The sequence below is a fragment of the Haliotis rubra genome, unplaced genomic scaffold (assembly GCF_003918875.1).
Source record: "Haliotis rubra isolate DU_JTF1 unplaced genomic scaffold, ASM391887v1 Scf242, whole genome shotgun sequence".
Taxonomy (NCBI): Eukaryota; Metazoa; Mollusca; class Gastropoda; order Lepetellida; family Haliotidae; genus Haliotis; species Haliotis rubra.
The window spans coordinates 523,570-540,468 of record NW_025766470.1 but is presented as its reverse complement, the minus strand read 5'-3'; the positions used below and the strand labels follow the sequence as shown (position 1 = coordinate 540,468).

The 16,899-nt window shown below is 36.4% G+C and overlaps 1 protein-coding gene across 2 annotated transcripts in view; it reads left to right on the top strand.

Moving 5' to 3' along the window:
• Nucleotides 1–16,899, top strand: part of LOC124278830 (suppressor APC domain-containing protein 2-like) — a 38,376-nt gene that overhangs the window by 10,882 nt on the left and 10,595 nt on the right. The gene's annotated exons all lie outside the window — the stretch shown is intronic.

Below are 16,899 nucleotides of genomic sequence, written 5' to 3'. Positions count from 1 at the left end.
CAGTATCAAGGATGCATTGATAGTGTTATTATTCTGGGATTCTTAAATACTGTCAGTATTCTGGGATTCTTTAATGCTGTCAGTATTCTGGGATGCATTGATACTGTCAGTATGATTTCAAGCTGTAAGACTGTCAGTATTCTGGTATGTGTTAATACTGTCAGTTTTCTGTGATTCTTTAATACTGTCAGTATTCTGGGATTCTTTAAGACTGTCAGTATTCTGGGATGCATTTAATACTGTCAATATGATTGGATTCTTTAAGACTGTCAGTATTCTGGTATGCATTGATACTGTCAGTATGATTGGAAGCTTTAAGACTGTCAGTATTCTGGGATTCTTTAATACTGTCAGTATTCTGGGATTCTTTAATACTGTCAGTATTCTGGGATTCTTTAATTATGTCAGTATTCTGGGATTCTTTAATACTGTCAGTATGATTGGATTCTTTAAGACTGTCAGTATTCTGGGATTCTTTAATACTGTCAGTATTCTGGGATTCTTTAAGACTGTCAGTATTCTGGGATTCTTTAATACTGTCAGTATGATTGGAAGCTTTAAGACTGTCAGTATTCTGGGATGCATTGATACTGTCAGCATGATTGGAAGCTTTAAGACTGTCAGTATTCTGGGATGCATTGATACTGTCAGTATGATTGGAAGCTTTAATACTGCCAGTTTTCTGTGATTATTTAATTATGTCAGTATTCTGTGATTCTTTAATACTGTCAGTATTCTGGGATTCTTTAATATTGTCAGTATTCTGGGATTTTTTAATACTGTCAAAATTCTGGTATGCATTGATACTGTCAGTATGATTGGAAGCTTTAAGACTGTCAGTATTCTGGGATTCTTTAATTATGTCCAGCATGATTGGGAAGCTTTAAGACTGTCAGTATTCTGGGATTCTTTAATTATGTCAGTATGATTGGAAGCTTTAATACTGTCAGTATTCTGGGATTCTTTAATTATGTCAGTATGATTGGGAAGCTTTAAGACTGTCAGTATTCTTGGATTCTTTAATTATGTCAGTATTCTGGGATACTTTAATGCTGTCAGTATTCTGGGATTCTTTAATTCTGTCAGTATGATTGGAAGCTTTAAGACTGTCAGTATTCTGGGATTCATGGATACTGTCAGTATGATTGGAAGCTTTAAGACTGTCAGTATTCTGGGATTCTTTAATACTGTCAGTATGATTGGAAGCTTTAAGACTGTCAGTATTCTGGGATGCATTGATACTGTCAGTATGATTGGAAGCTTTAAGACTGTCAGCATTCTGGGATGCATTGATACTGTCAGTATGATTGGAAGCTTTAATACTGTCAGTTTTCTGTGATTCTTTAATTATGTCAGTATTCTATGATTCTTTAATACTGGCAGTATTCTGGGATTCTTTAATATTGTCAGTATTCTGGGATTCTTTAATTATGTCAGTATTCTAGGATTCTTTAATTATGTCAGTATTCTGGGATTCTTTAATTATGTCAGTATTCTGGGATTCTTTAATGCTGTCAGTATTCTGGGATTCTTTAATTCTGTCAGTATTCTGGGATTCTTTAATATTGTCATTATTCTTGGATTCTTTAATTCTGTCAGTATTCTGGGATTCTTTAATTGTGTCAGTATTCTGGGATATTTTAATGCTGTCAGTATTCTCGGATTCTTTAATTATGTCAGTATTCTGGGATTCTTTAATGCTGTCAGTATTCTGGGATTCTTTAATTATGTCAGTGTGATTGGAAGCTTTAAGACTGTCAGTATTCTGGGATGCATTGATACTGTCAGTATGATTGGAAGCTTTAAGACTGTCAATATTCTGGGATGCATTGATACTGTCAGTATGATTGGAAGCTTTAAGACTGTCAGTATTCTGGGATTCTTTAATACTGTCAGTATGATTGGAAGCTTTAAGACTGTCAGTATTCTGGGATTCATTTAATACTGTCAGTATGATTGAAGCTCTAAGACTGTCAGTATTCTGGGATGCATTGATACTGTCTGTATGATTGGAAGCTTTAAGACTGTCAGTATTCTGGGATGCATTGATACTGTCAGTATGATTGGAAGCTTTAAGACTGTCAGTATTCTGGGATGCATTGATACTGTTAGCATGATTGGAAGCCTTAAGACTGTCAGTATTCTGGGATGCATTTATGCCGTCAATATGTACTGGGATGCATGATTCATAAAGAAATGGGCAAAACCATGAGTCAGTTTTGTAATACTATATCATGTTATGTTGTAACTATTTGAGATATTTTGTAAAACAATGTCGCATGATACATCAGTGTCCTTGTTTTGTTTTTTTCCTTAATAATTATTTAGGAAAAGTTCTTTAACTCTCAGTTATGGAGTATACTGATGAAAATGAGTATTAAATGATATTAGTAATGAATTGTCCAAATATATTTGGAATACACACACCATGGTCATGTGGTCTTTTATCATTGAAAATATATGTTTTTTTAGACTGGTTCAGTTTTGCCATTCCATGAGATTGAGTTCTCAGTACACTATGATACTTGTAAGATTATATGTCACTCATGCTATCAACCACCTGCTTACAAGACCCAGGCTTAATTGTTAACAGTCTGTCTTGATGTAGCTGAAATATTGCTGACTTCGATAAAAAATAAATGTGACTTGATAAAGTGTCAACTCAGCAAGATTCACTCCAACACTAACTGAGCATGCCCACTTGAGAGAGTATGGTTTCTGTCACTTTTAGCAATATTTCTGCAATATCTCAATGGGGATGCCAGAAAATAGCTTCACAAATTCTACCCATGTGGAGAATCGAACCCGGGTCTTGATGGGCAAACGCTTTAACCACTAGGCAGTCTTACCACACACACAACTGTTGATGCTCAAGGCTGACTAGCTAATTATCTCTAAAGGATTGTTACATGTAAATGTTTCCCTTAGGGGAATTTGTCTATTTCGAGTGAAGCTGACATCTCCAATATATTCCCCAAAGCCAACTGACAAGACTTAGCGAGTGGCTAAGAAAGTTATTTATAGCGCTGACCCAATCTGTTGAATGTGTTGCCAGAGTCATGCTATGTCTAGATTTATTTTCAGAAAAAAACAAGCACGTATTTGTAAGGCAAATATCCAAGGCCACATGTTTGATCTGCCATTGGCCAGGCCACAATAAATTGGTGGTTCACTTTGTTGTTTTTGTCCAGTATGAGATGTAAAGGCGAGTTCTCCATAATAGGATAATTGTCAGATGTTTGTTATCATTTGTTGGTGAAAATGATTCACATTCTGTCACATTAAGATCGTTTTGAAAACACCCCCAGAAAGCTTAAAATATATTGTAGAAGTAATTCTGGTATTTTTCTTTTATCATATATTAAAATCTGGAAACTATACAAAAGAATTAATGGTTTTTGGATATTCTGTTTTTGTTGTTTAAACAAAAATGGAACCAAAAACAAACGAACTTTGAAAGTGAAATGTATCACTTGATCATAGGTCTGTATTTCTTCTTTTTTTTGTATGACAAAACATTGATACCTGCTTATAAAATAATGTAAACCATAAATATATATAACAAAAAAGGTTAAGGACCACCCCAATATTCCATATTTAAGTATTATATGGATAATAATAGGAACTATTAAATACTTTAATATTGAAAATTGGGTGGTCCTTAACTTCCTTTGTTGGGTATATATGGAAATATGTCAGTCCTCAGTTTTTCATTCTGGCGATAAAATCAGATATCGTGTCCCCCCTCGTGTTAAAACAGAATCATTTGTCTCTTGAATTAGCATCTCTTTGAGAGTTTAGTCGGCAAACAGATTTTTCCGGGAATGTTTCCTAAAGATCATTGTCCTGTGGAGCAGTAGTTAAAATGTCCAACAAAAATGCTTTGCTTGTTCAGTGTCATAGAATACCTGCTGAGATAGCAGTGTCAGTGTGTGTTGTCTCACTTGAGGCTCATGGAACACGTTATTTGTTTTAATTTACATCAGACTATTATTTGTGTGCCAGATATCTTCGTGCAGGCAATGTGACATTGTTTTAAAATATCTTGCGTCATGATGCTGTTTAATGTTTCATCATTGGTGGCCTGCTCAAGTTTTTACTGTTGATATTTAACTCGTGAATATCTGGGTTACAATTGGTCTTCAGGAACCCATGCTTGTCAGAAGAGGTGACTAACGGGATCAGGTGGTCAGGCTTGCTGATTTGGAACCCGTGAAGATCCGGGTTAGAATATTGATCTTCAGTAACCCATGCTTGTCGTAAGAGACGACTAACGGGATCGGGTGGTCAGGTTCGCTGACTGGGTTGACACATGTCATCGTATCCTAATTGCTTAGATCGATGCTCTTGTTGTTGATCACTGGATTGTCTGGTCCAGACTTTATAATTTACAGACTGCCCCCATAGCTTGGTTGACACATGTTATTGTATCCTGGATCACTGGATCACTGGATTGTCTTTGAATTTCCTACCTGAAAAGATGTCCTGATGTAAATTGTTTCAATCAGTCTCTTGCCCTGGGGCCTAAAATTGTATGTATTTCTAAAAAACAAACAACTTAAACAATACCCAAGTTTTTTATATAATGATTTAATTGCCTTACCGACGTATCTTAAATTTCCTTTTCAACTGTTCAATTTACATCTAAGAAATTGATCAACATTTTGTAAAACCCCATTTGTTGGTTTACAAAACCATGAAACAGAAAAAAATAACTAATTAATAAATATTTAATTATCAACTCTTGACAAATAGATTTTGATCTGACTCTTTCATATGTATAAGTTGTCCTTGGCATATATAACTGATATAATTTACAAACAGAACATAAATCTTTCCTTCATAGTAAATTTTAACTAAGTTAAAGTTTTTAAAAAAGTATTCAAATAAAATGATGTCATAAACAAATTCTTTATTCAGTTTGATGATAATTTTCCAGTATGTGAGCAATGTTGTCACAAAACTCATACCATGAGGTTTTAATATGCCAATTTCATTGAAATCACTGAATAGCAAATATTTGTGTACCAGCTACGAGGACTTGAAGCTGAATCAGCATTGTTGATCTGTCGTACTTACAGGCAGTCGAGCCAATATTTGGTTCTTCCTGGCAAGCCAATTACCTCATGTGTCAACCTGTATGGTCTAAACAATGGTACGTGTGGGTGAGAGCCCCATTGTTGGTCCTTAGGGTTGTAGGGGCAGTGGGGTAGCCTAGTGGTTAAAGTGTTGGCTCATCACACCGAAGTCACGGGTTCGATTCCCCACATGGGTACAATGTGTGAAGCCCATTTCTGGTGACCTGCTGTGATATTGCTGGAATATTGCTTAAAGTGGTGTAAAACTATACTCACTCACTCACCTTAGGGTAGTAGATCATCCCATTGTGGCTTTGTAACCGTTGTGGACCAAGTTGATGAACTGTTAAAATCAAGGAAGGGGTAATTGAAATTATATTGATGAGTTGTGCAGGTAATTTTCATGAAGTTTTCATGGAGTAATAATTAATAATTAATATTGTATAAATCCTACTTCATTACCCTATACTCCTGTAATAATTTCTACAAAAAATCCTAAATAATATTTTGCCACATGATAAAATCAACATCATTTGTAACATACTGGATAATTCCTTGTTGCATATTTAGTTAAAATGCATATAATGAACAGTGGTTATAAAGAACCTAGATTACTGGTCCTTTGAGTTCATAATAATTGTAGTTTACTTTACTTGGTTTGATCATGTTATATTGAGGGTACCCTGGATTTGATTAACAATATAAAATTATTGTTATATTGAGGATACCTTGGATTTGATTAACGGTATGTTTCATTGAAGATACCTTGGATTTGATTAACGGTATGTTTCATTGAGGATACCTTGGATTTGATTAACGGTGTGTTTCATTGAGGATACCTTGGATTTAATAAATGATATCTTATATTTAGGATACCTTGGATTTGATAAATAATATGTTATTTTGAGGATACCTTGGATTTGATTAAAGGTGTGTTTCATGGAGGATACCTTGGATTTGATTAACGGTGTGTTTCATTGAGGATACCTTGGATTTGATTAACGGTGTGTTTCATTGAGGATACCTTGGATTTAATAAATGATATGTTATATTTAGGATACCTTGGATTTGATTAACAATATATAATTATTGTTATATTGAGGATACCTTGGATTTGATTAATGGTGTGTTTCATGGAGGATACCTTGGATTTAATAAATGATATGTTATATTTAGGATACCTTGGATTTGTTAAATAGTATGTTATTTTGAGGATCCCTTGGATTTGATTAACAATATGTTATATTGAGGTATCCTTGGAATTGATTAACGGCATGTTTCATTGAGGATACCTTGGATTTGATAAATGATATGTTATATTGAGTATACTTTGGATTTGATAAATAATATATTATATTAAGGATACCTTGGATGTGATGGATGATGTGTTATATAGAGGATGTTAAATATTGATTTCTGTATTTTTCCTATTATGGAGGTAAACAAAATCTGATGTGTATACTTGGTGAATCTATATAGTGTGTGTACTTTAAAACAAGACATTTCAAAGGTCGCATTATTTTCTCTAGGGATGTCAGTTGAATAAATCTACACAGGATCTCTACCTACGTGATTATATGATATCTCACTGATAGGATGCAACTTTTATGGTGAGATTATTTTGTTTGTTCTTAAAGTAAATATTTATGTGGATTAAGACTGATCTCCACTGATCCCTGAATTTGCCCTTTCAACCTTCTGAAAATATTTGACTTGACTGAGGCCTCATCACAAATCATGTCCACAATAACCAGAGTAAGTACTTGTTTTGTCAGTCTGTCCTGGTAACAGCATACAGATAGAACCACATGTAACAGAGATGTTTACATTATTATTATAGGATATTTTTTTTAAATGATATTTATATAGCGCACATATCCAGGCAACTAGTGCTTGCTCAAGGCGCTGGTATTTTTTCCCTCGATCATTGGATGTCAGTCTCAACGGCAGATCGTGTTATCAATCTCAACTCCCTGGGGAGCATACTACTCTTGCAGCCACTAGGCGCACCGAGTTATTGTGGCCTTGTCATCCTTACGAGGTACCCCCATTCACAGCTGGGTGGACTGGGACACATAGTCGCAGTACTTTGTCCAAGTTCACTGCACGTTGCTGTACCCGCAACTTGGTGTTTGCACGTATTCATGTGGCCACCATCTGGTCATATACCTACGGATTCGTGGGTTCTTTTAAGTGCACAGGGATGTGTACTGTACACTAGGGGTTGTGACAACACTGAAAGAGTCTGCACACAAAATTGACTCTGAGGTTTTTACACCCGGTCACAGGTGGGCTCGATCCTGACACCTCAAGCTGGATTACTAGGCTGGCACCTTAGCCAGCTCGCCTACATGCATGAACATTCTATTAAATATGAAACCTCATGCTTTTGCGTTCAGTTTTGAATTAGATATTGGAGTCAAAGTTTGAAACCTCAAAAAAAAATTAAATAACATCATAGATTTGTGTGCTAATTAGAGTGAGTGTGAGCGAGTTTAGTTTTACGCCGCACTCAGCTATATTTAATCTATATGGGAGCTGTCTGTAAATAATCGAGTCTGGACCAGACAATCCAGTGATCATCTACATGAGCATCGATCTACGCAGTTAGGATACGATGGCATGTGTCAACCTAGTCAGCGAACCTGACCACCTAATCCCGTTATTTGCCTCTTACGACAAGCAATGTTTTTGGGTTACTGAAGATCAATTTTAACCCAGATCTTCACAGGTCATGTCCTAATTAAACTCAACACTAGGATTGTGGTAAGGAATAGGCCCCTGCAATGCTCTGCCTGTCATTGAAGGTGATTAGATGGACTGGGTCTGGTCAGACTCGGTGACCTGGTCAACTGTGCCATCATATAAGTATCTGAAAAGTTGCTGTTTAAGTACAAACATATTTTTAGTTAGTCCTCACAAATGCTAATTTTGATTTTGAGACACACTTTTTTCTAAATTGTTTGTCATTAGGTATTCACACAGGGATTTATCAAGGATCTTGTAGTATGTGCATTTTTGGCACACCAATTGGGGGAAAAGACTCTGTTTTATTTCAAAAAGATTTTCTAAAAGTTGGTAGTTTCATAAATTAAGATGTATTTTTACATGGTAACTTAGCATCAATTTAATGTTAGGCATTGAGACCTGTCGTATACTGACCGTGTTACCAGTATAATCAGGGAAATACACGCTTCCTCTGAAATTTTAAAGTTTCTTAGTGTTTGCTGTAGACTTTTGACCAAGTATTGTCCTCAAAGCAGGCTTAGATAGATTCCTGTCATAGCAAAGGAGTTAGTACAATATTGTATAGTGACAACTATTGTTTTAACCACAGTAGGCACATAAATTATGTGAATTATGGTATATCTGTAAGTTAGAATGCTACTAGACAGAATTGTTGACAAAGTGTCGTCAAAATCTGACACCACAGTAGGCACGTTTATTATGTGAAGTATGGTACTTCTGTGAGCTGGAATGCAACCAGGCAGAGAAAGTGTGACACCACAGTAGGCACATTTATTATGTGAAGTATGGTACATCTGTGAGCTGGAATGCAACCCGGCAGATAAAGTGTGACACCACAGTAGGCACATTTATTATGTGAAGTATGGTACATCTGTGAGCTTGAATGCAACCAGGCAGATAAAGTGTGACACCACAGTAGGCACATTTATTATGTGAAGTATGGTACATCTGTGAGCTGGAATGCAACCAGGCAGATAAAGTGTGACACCACAGTAGGCACATTTATTATGTGAAGTATGGTACATCTGTGAGCTGGAATGCAACCAGGCAGAGAAAGTGTGACACCACAGTAGGCACATTTATTATGTGAAGTATGGTACATCTGTGAGCTGGAATGTAACCAGGCAGAGAAAGTGTGACACCACAGTAGGCACATTTATTATGTGAAGGGGGCTGTGGGGTAGCCTAGTGGTTAAAGCATTTATTATGTCGTCACCGAAGAGGCCGGGAAAGAATCCCCACAAGGGCACAATGTGTGAAACCCATTTCTGGTGTTCCCCAGGCGTGATGTTCCCACACCTGGAATATTGCTAAAAGCTGCATAAAACCAAATATTGCATTATGTGAAGTATGGTACATCTGTGAGCTGGAATGCAACCAGGCAGATAAAGTGTGACACCACAGTAGGCACATTTATTATGTGAAGTATGGTACATCTGTGAGCTGGAATGTAACCAGGCAATGAAGTTGATACAGTTATTGTCGTTCACCATACAAAATCACTGGGCATGCAAGAGTGGGCTTGTTAATGCGATGCTGATAGATCTTGTCAATATTTGTACTCAAGCAGTTGGGGACAGCGACTGATGTCAAACATTTATAGGGATTAGCTTTTATGGGCATGCCTTGTGGAATGTCTGATGAGTTTTATATAGAGGAATTGTGTGTGATAAACTTTGTATCGAAGAACAGTCACTGATGAGCATTAGATAGAAGAACAGAGTCTGATGAGTTTTATAGAGAGGAACAGAGTCTGATGAGTTTTATAGAGAGGAACAGAGTCTGATGAGTTTTATAGAGAGGAACAGAGTCTGATGAGTTTTATAGAGAGGAATAGAGTCTGATGAGTTTTATAGAGAGGAACAGAGTCTGATGAGTTTTATAGAGAGGAATAGAGTCTGATGAGTTTTATAGAGAGGAATAGAGTCTGATGAGTTTTATAGAGAAGAATAGAGTCTGATGAGTTTTATAGAGAAGAATAGAGTCTGATGAGTTTTATAGAGAAGAACAGAGTCTGATGAGTTTTATAGAGAGGAACAGAGTCTGATGAGTTTTATGAGAGAGGAACAGAGTCTGATGAGATGAGTTTATAGAGAGGAATAGAGTCTGATGAGCAGAGTCTGATGAGTTTTATAGAGAGGAACAGAGTCTGATGAGTTTTATAGAGAGGAACAGAGTCTGATGAGTTTTATAGAGAGGAACAGAGTCTGATGAGTTTTATAGAGAAGAATAGTGTCTGATGAGTTTTATAGAGAGGAACAGAGTCTGATGAGTTTTATAGAGAGGAACAGAGTCTGATGAGAGGTAGAGTTTATAGAGAGAGAAGAGACAGAGTCTGATGAGTTTTTTAGGTCTGATGAGTTTTATAGAGAGGAACAGAGTCTGATGAGTTTTATAGAGAGGAATAGAGTCTGATGAGTTTTATAGAGAGGAATGAGTCTGATGAGTTTTATAGAGAGGAACAGAGTCTGATGAGTTTTATAGAGAGGAACAGAGTCTGATGAGTTTTATAGAGAGGCAGAGTCTGATGAGTTTTATAGAGAGGAACAGAGAGGAATAGAGAATAGAGTCTGATGAGTTTTATAGAGAGGAATAGAGTCTGATGAGTTTTATAGAGAGGAACAGAGTCTGATGAGTTTTATAGAGAGGAACAGAGTCTGATGAGTTTTATAGAGAGGCAGAGTCTGATGAGTTTTAGATTGAACAGTTTCTGATGAGCATTAGATAGAAGAACAGAGTTTGATGATGTTTAGGTAGAGGAACAGTGTCTAATGAAGTTTTCTATGGAGGAACAGTGTCTAATGAGGTTTTTTATGGAGGAACAGTGTTTAATAATCTTTAGGTAGAGGAATGAAGAGATAGTAATGTGGTGTTGGATATGATATCGCTCTAGTATCTGGTGAACAGCTCCATCAGTACATAGAATCTACCTCAAATGTATGAGTTTGTTCAAGTAAAAATTCCTTTCTATTTTGATGCTTTTATCTGATATCTGAAGGTTTTGTGCAGGAAATTTGTGAAACATCACTTTCTGTATTATGATGTGGAATCCCAAGCCTCATGATCGTGTTTAGAAGTCACTGGTCCCCAGAAACCTACAGCTGACTTCAGGGATGGTGTGATGAGACTCTGCCACTTTGTTGCATGCCACTAGAATATGTCTCCAGTCATGCTGTAAACAGAAGTACCATTATTCATTATAGCACTTATCTGATAGCGGAGTCACCATCTTGTGAGAAACCTTAAAAGCATAATGACGTCATTGTGTTTGATGTGAGGTCACTTGTTTGTTACATCTTGATGTAACTGTTGGAGTCCCAGTTGACCCTGTATGCATCATAGTTGCACCTTTTTGCATCATAGTTGCATCTTTTTGCATCATAGTTGCACCTTTTTGCATCATAGTTGCACCATTATAGTTGCATCATAGTTGCACCTTTTGCATCACAGTTGCACCTTTGCACTCACAGTTGCATTTTTTGCATCACAGTTGCACCTTCTTTTCCATCACAGCTGCATTTTTTCATAGTTTTCATAGTTGCAAATTCTTTTCATCATAGTTGCTCAGTTTTCTATATCATAGTTGCTCATTTCTATATCATAGTTGCACCTATGTTATCATAATTGCAAATTTTTGCATCACAGTTAGTCTTGCTTGTGGGCGGTGGGGTAGCCTAGTGGTTAAAGGGTTCGCTCATCACACCGAAGACCTGGGTTCGATTCCCCACATAGGTACAATGTGTGAAGCCCATTTCTGGTGTCCCCCTCCGTGATATTGCTGGAATATTGCAAAAGTGGCATAAAACTATACTCACTCACTCACTCACTAATCTTGCTTGCATAGTTTGTAAAACCATGTCCACCCTGCCTGTATAAAGTGTAACTCTAGTACATTTCACTGACTTTATATAGATCTGGTATGAGTCATGCTCGTTCAGTGACATCGACCGTCTACCAGGGATAGGCTTTTAACATGAGTGAAGATGTTTTGTCCAATAAGCTTTTGTATCATACTGACAGAGAGATGTTGCATTTCAGTGCTTTTCATCGTCAATATCCTTCATCCAAACATTTATATACTTAATTCAACTGTAGCTTGTGTTTGGATTCAGTATGCAGTTGACAGATTAATTTGTGTGGCTAGAAGTTATAAGCATAAAAATATTCTCAGTTAAAGAGCGAGTATAATTTTATTCCACAGTTGATAATATTTTGATGTGAAAAATGTGGATTTTCATCCAGGCTTACAAACAAACACCCTCATATTGTCCTATTGTGCATCAGTAACCACAGACAAAGAAAGAAATTCTTACACATATTTTCCTTTGGTGGGTTGCAGCATAGTGTACAGACAAGACATTGATTAAACATTTAACCACAATAAATACAGGTCATTTTGTTTAGGCAATTAACCTACAATAATTCTGTATGCAATGTCGTTTAGCTTAAGACAACCTACATTGTCTAGTGGAAAGATCACACTCAAAGTGCGTAAAGTCGCATCTTGCCAAAAGACTTTCAGGGTTCGACACAAGGACATTGTCTTGTAAATAGCAGATCCTGTCTAGTTAAAATCATATCTGGCTAGCCCGTCTGGTCGTGTAGATATTTAATGAACACTTCTTCAAATCACTGTATTTGTTTATTTTCGTTTTAAGAATCTTGCACAGCATCATCTGCTACAATGAGTATTATAGAGAGAATTTAGCTTATTTAAGTGTAAACAGATTATACAAGCTACTGTTTAATGATAAAATTTCTTCAGAAAAATCAAAAGTTAGGTATGCAGTATTAATAATGGACAAAAGAAAACAACAATTATCACATAGTTTTGTGTTTAATATAGTTTGTTCTTCTAGTGTGGATTATAAACCTGCTGATAACAATAATAACCTTGTTTTGTCTTCCAACTGTATGGTCGAGTTGACATTAAGTCAGATCTAGTAAATTTTAGACCCATTAGTCCACTGCTCTATTAGTAAAAATGTTAACGTCGAACCTAGTACGTTAAGAAATGGTTCCTTTTTGCTGAACTGCTTTGTGCTCAGAATTAAGGAGAAATACAAGGACTGGTCTACTCTGTCAGTACAATGTGTCTGGGTATCGATGCACTATAAAACTAAGTTCAATAATCTTAAACATGTCGTTAAACCTTGTTTCACCTCACCACCTCTTACACTGAAGCTGTCAAACACTCACTGCATGTGCAGGAGAAATTTGGCTCCCTTGATTCCACATGTTCTGAACCATTTATTTTTGATATTGCTCCTTGATATAACATGCTTTGCATGTTAGGAACAAATATTTTTATTCAGGTCCCCATTAAGCTCTTTCAAGATAAATATTTTCTGACTGCAACCATGGTTTTTGACATTAATCAAACACTTACAACCTGGAATTGCGTGCCTTTTGAAAACTTTGGTGGGACGACTTAATCCTTTAAATGTAAATCTTAGAGACCAGTAAACGCATCTACCCTTTAGATATATGGAGTGCTTTAACCCATGAACATGCGAGGTTAGCAACAAACAAACAACAACAAAATCACAGTGCTTTAAATATCAAAGTTTTGTAGCCTGCTGTTTTGATGTATTTTTCTGAATGAGTGAACAAATGGTTGATGAATCCATCTATATTGCTGTTGCCTGTACATCATCTAGTCTGGACAGGAAACCTGTGATTGAAAGCATGAGCACCGATCGATGTGATCGGGTCACGATGACATGGAATCAGTTAGTAAGGGGGATAAGAACTGATCCTCTCATTCATCTTTGGTTTATTTGATTTTTGCCCTTAAATCAGGTTTTTGGGTCAAAATGTGTATTTTTTAAATTCAATTTGAAATATATTTTTATGTTTCCTCAAAATGTTAGATTGATAGGGAAAAATAAAGCAAACAGTGGGGGTCCTAGGAATTGGGAAAGAAACCTGTTTAAGTTTGCCGCCCTTCATCCATTAGAGACACGGATCTGTCATAATTTGCCAGAATTTGTTGTGTTTTCAAGGCAAATTTTTAACTGGTTTAAATGATAGGATTATAAAATGAACATATTTATATTGATCATGTTGATAGCAACGGTAAATGGGGTTGTTTTTTTAAACATTAAGTTATAAAAAGGTCTTCCATTTCTTATAACCATGGGATGGACACTTTAGACCTACTCGTCTCCAGGGGATTGAAATACTTCAGCATGTCATGCACGTTTAGCTTGAAAGAGCGTAAAATTAGCTGTGTTTGCTTGAGGCTGAAAAACAAGGCATGTTGTTTCAATTACCTGACTCACCCACGTTTAAGGTGCCAACACTAGTACTAAGTGCACAAAGCACAGTGGTACACAAAGCACACATAGTTCTCAAAATATCTACCTAACAAAAACACAACAGAACATTGACAGTAGTTCTCAAAAATATTTGCAGGCACCAGTCAAAGTAATATTCCTTCTAAATAGTTAAAACAAAAGCAAACTGACAATTTTAATTTACCCTGATTATAATTATGTGTGTCACCTTGTTATTTAGAAACATAAGGATATCTTAGTCCTGAAAAATGAAATGTATATGAAACATTTTCAACTAAGATTAGTGGTTAAGAAGTCACTACTTTAGCAGCCAACAGTCACTGTCAAGTTACCACCTGGAGGTGCTAGGGAACAGTAGATGCTGGACATTACTGAGTCTATTTGAAGCCCCGGGCACAGATCAATTTGACGAGACCACAATTTGACAGGACCGCAAATTGACCCCAGGATCAGACTTCGAATTTTGATAAATTGTTTCAACAGTTAAGTTTGAAAACACGATAACAATTCGTCTACCCGTGTATTCAATCCTGAGAATCAACAGAGGCCATTCAACCTGCATCTAATCTATGGGCAGTACTAACTTTAACAGATTCCCATGTACACAACAGGTCGCCTGTGTGTGGGTTGGGGGGATTTCGGCCACTGGACATGTGGGATTTGTTGCTAGTCATGTTGGACAAATACAGTATTGTTTGAGGGCTTGGACAATGGACACAATGCCAGGCTGTGCAAAGTAGGACCTGTTTGATAATACAGGTGGTGGTCAGTCTTATACTGGACATTGCATATTCATTCTGGTCCATAGGGAGCTAAGACGTTAAGCTGGTTGTTGACAGAATTTAAACTGAGGGTTTGATTATATGCTTTGAACAAGGGCTGATGTTTCAGAGTTAACTAAATTGAATTTTAATGAATGGTTTCAAGGTCATATGAAGCGTGAATTTGTTTGGTTGTTTAGCTACACAGGAATTTTCGTCGCCTCTTTGTCTGTGAGTCTGGGGGCCTGTCAGTGATGTTTGGTGGTCAAGAAAATGGGGGTCCCAGCAAGACCTCTGTGAGTGAGTTTTAGGTTTATGCCGCTTTTAGCAATATTCCAGCAATATCGCGGCGAGGGACACCAGAAATGGGCTTCACACATAGTACCCATGTGGGGAATCGAACCCAGGTCTTTGGCGTGACGAGAGCAAACACTTTAACCACTAGGCTACCCCATCGCACCCGCAAAACCTCTGTACCAGCATCAAGTGAAATATAAAGAAAGAGCCTTATGCTAACTTTAGATTGGACTCTTTTTTTTTCAATGAAACAAAATTGAGTGATATGTGAAATTGCAGTTATTCTTGTTAATTAGCAACACGTTTTTAATCTCTGACCTGTGTCTGAATATTGTTTCTCTTACCACAACAATTGTGCTACCCTCCATGAAGATTGGGGTTAGAACTGATTTTCAGCAACCCATCCATCCGACCATAAATCCTAAGATATTTTTATTCAACCAGTAACTTGAAAATTGTTTTCAAATTTGGCAAACACCTTCTTTGTCTTTCTTTGAGAGGTAGGGGCATTGCAAATTTTGATTATGATATTTCAAATTTTTTCACAAATTCAACAAATTACAAATTTGAATTTGGAAAAGTATTTGTCAAAATATTTTCAAAGGTGGAAAGACGCTTCTTTGTATAAAGGAGAATTGCAGTGCAAAGTGTGGTTCTGATTTTCTACTTTGTGAAAGAGTTGTGTGAGTTTATATATTTTAAACTGAAATTGAATGGGAATTTTCGTTCAACCAATAACTTAAACATATTCAAAAGCATTTGGGGATCACCCTCTACATATATATGAGAGATTTGCAGTGCAAAGTATTATTATGATGTTTTTAATTTATCAAGAATTATCACAAATGTTCATCTCTTTAACTCTGGAAAACCTGTACAGCAAATTTGTTCAACCAATAACTTTACAATAATTTAATGGTTTATTTTCAGATTTGGGTAATGGCTTTTTATATATATAGGAAAGATTGAGTGCAAAGTTGAATACGGATTTTGTATTTTAATCAAAAATATTCATTTTTTACTAATAAATCTGTATGGCATAGATTTTGTTACCAGAATTACCACATCAAGTGAATTCTAATTTCTTCCATTTGAACTGCGGGTGATTCTTGATGTTTGAAGAGGTTTTATGATTTAAGCACTGACAAAAGTGTTGATTTGAACATAAAGTTTATGAAAAGGACCTCTTGACTTTTTTGCTTGATTTCAAACACTAGATATGGAAATCAAGCCAAGAAACTGCCGTGTCACGCTAATACCTATCACTATTAAACATCATAACATAATTTTATTAACCATATAGATTTCCTGGTTTTTGTCAAAGTGAATGTTCCCGTCCTAGATTACGATGGAAGCGCATCTAGCAGAACACTGATGGCGGCCCCAAGCACAATAGGAGAGCATTTAAGCGTGTCTCATCTTTGTTGCAGATGTTCAAACGAGCACATCATGTTTCCGCTGTTTGGTGGGGAGGTAGTTTTAGAGGAGGATACTTGTAGCTAGAGGGATTGTCTGTTTAAACACATACACTTTCTGCTTGTTTAATCAGCTATTACCAGCATTAGGAGCTGCATGAGAACTGGCCCCCAGCAAGTGCTTACTGCAGAACCTAAGTTACTTGGAACTGGTAGTAGCTGACATGTAGTAGACTGGTGAATGTAAGAATAAAAGGAAGGTTTTTTATGGGTCTGATAGAAGTGGTAGGTAAAATAAAAA